The 2,268-nt window shown below is 42.7% G+C and overlaps 1 protein-coding gene across 1 annotated transcript in view; it reads right to left on the bottom strand.

Annotated features, from left to right (window-relative positions):
* Positions 1-491: 491 nt before the first annotated feature.
* The window catches only part of MTMR12 (myotubularin related protein 12), a 63,167-nt gene continuing 61,390 nt past the window's right edge, over positions 492-2,268 (bottom strand). The window contains exon 17 of the transcript XR_005648642.1: positions 492-508. The gene's annotated coding sequence lies outside the window, so the exon portion shown is untranslated. The remainder of the gene's footprint in view (positions 509-2,268) is intronic.

Genomic DNA, 2,268 nt, shown 5'->3' with positions numbered 1-2,268 from the left:
GTCACACGAAAATTTCATTCCCAAGATAGATGCAATGAGACAGCAGAACCAGCTAATCCTGTGATCAGATGATGTGGAGATCACTGGACTAGCTCTGCTCCAAAGTGTTTACACTGCTGAGCCTGATGGATGTTTTTATCCTGCACGTCTGAGGATGAGGCCTCTATATTTCTGAGGCCACACACGAATCCCAAGTACACACTGATCTCACCATTGAAAGATAGTTAACATCTCAGTGCTGTTCGACAAACCCTCTGAAGTAGATTCTGAAAACATGTGAAGTCCTTATATAGCTGCCTGTAGAACTTGGGTCCCTGTTTAAGAGCATTTCAAATGCTAACTGCTACTAGGGTGCATATGACTGGACAACAAAGTTACGGTGCATATATGCATGGGATATTACTCAGCCATAAGAAGAGACGAAATGCTGCCATTTGTCGCAACATGGGTGGATCTTGAGATCATCATGCTGACCAAAATAAGTCAGACAGAAAAAACTGAGAACCAGTTTTATATGTGGGATATAAAACAAAGCGACAAACGAACAAGGCAAACAAAAACTCACAGGCATGGACAATAGTTTAGTGGTTGCCAGAGGGAAAGACGGGCAGGGGAAGGCCGAGGGGGTCAAATATACGGTGATGGAAAGAGATCTGACTTTGGATGGTGAACACACAACACAATGTACATATGATGTATTATAGAATTGTACACTTGAAACCTGTACAATTTTATTAACCAATGTTGCACCCCCCCAAAAAAAATTCACACACAAAAACACATCCCTTTGTTTACATGAAGTATTTAAATGACTATACATGTTCTATAATAGCTCTAATATTTACTGAGCATTTATTATGTGATATGTGATAGGCACTTAAAAGGAACTCATCTTTAACCCTCCAACCCTCCAGTGACATGCGTTCTACGAATGTCACCATTTTACAGATGAGAAGACCGGGACAGAGGGATGTTAACTACTTTGCCCAAATCCCACAGTTGGCAGGGGTTAAGACTCGGGTGATCTGGCTCCAGAGAGCACAGCCCCTTAAGCACTACACTATACAGACAATACCCAGTGCCAGAGTTAATTTAGAGAAATGCAGAAATGTGACATTTATACTGTTACAAAATGTGATAACGTCAGAGCGCATACTCAGAGCTAGTGGGAGTGGCCCTAGTCCTACGTGAAGACCCCACTCCACGGCTAGCCAGCCCGGATTCTCCTTCCCAGGACCAAAATTCCAGCTTCGATCTGACTGGTCTCTCAAAAACAGAGTTGCTCTGGGAGTTTGGTCCCATTTCGTCAACTGGAAAGAGGAGAAAGCTGGTGTGCAGAGCGAGAGCGGCAAAGCACACAGAAACGACGACACGGACTTCGGGTACTGAGACCCGACAGCCTCTCTGACCTAAACACACACAAGTCCTCTTTTGGGCTTAAGTTATTGCGACCCAGAATTCTAATGGATGCATCCATTAAAAGTTTTCAAGCCAAAAAATCACAAGACTCCTTTAGGAAAATTCATCGGCAGCAAGAGAGAAGGGACCAAAAGCAGAAAAGGGTTTGTAATAATGATCCAGGCAACAGAAAATGACGACGCAGGGACAGGGAGACAATGGAAATGGAAAAAGGGGACTCGAGGGGAAACATGTACATTCTAGGTCCTTGCCAAGTCCCATTACACCCGTCTGGTGGCCAGGTGGTATGGTAAGGATGGGGTTTCTCTTGCCTGTAAAGTACTGATACACTCCCATATACCTTTTTGCTGCGTTTATAATTAATTTTTGAAGGATTACTTTTAAAAATTTCCAACATCATGAAGTTTCAAACATAGCAAAGTTCAAAGAATTTTATGAATACCCATACTCCCCCATGTGCAGCTCTAGGTCGTATATCTGACATTCTGCTATTCATGCTTTGTCACGCATCTAGCCATGTCCATCCCTCCATCCATCCATCCACCCATCTTATTTTTGGTGCCATTCAAAGTAAACTGCACACGACAATACACTTCTCCCTACACAATTTGGTGGCAGTATCATTAACTAGAGGTCGGTATTTGCTTAATATTTTTTTATAAAGTAAAACTTAAATAATATGAAACACATATCTTAAATGTACTTTGAGTTTTGGCACATACCTGCAAAACCCCAACCCTTATCAAGATATAGAATATCTTGTCTATGGCCATGCCATCCTGAACGTGCCCGATCTCGTCTGATCTCGGAAGCTAAGCAGGGTCAGGCCTAGTTAGCACTTGGATGGGA

This window comes from Pteropus medius, unplaced genomic scaffold (assembly GCF_902729225.1).
Source record: "Pteropus medius unplaced genomic scaffold, Ma_sr-lr_union100, whole genome shotgun sequence".
In the NCBI taxonomy this organism is placed as follows: Eukaryota; Metazoa; Chordata; class Mammalia; order Chiroptera; family Pteropodidae; genus Pteropus; species Pteropus medius.
Note: the sequence above shows the minus strand (reverse complement) of the source record. Positions and strands in the feature narration are given on the sequence as shown.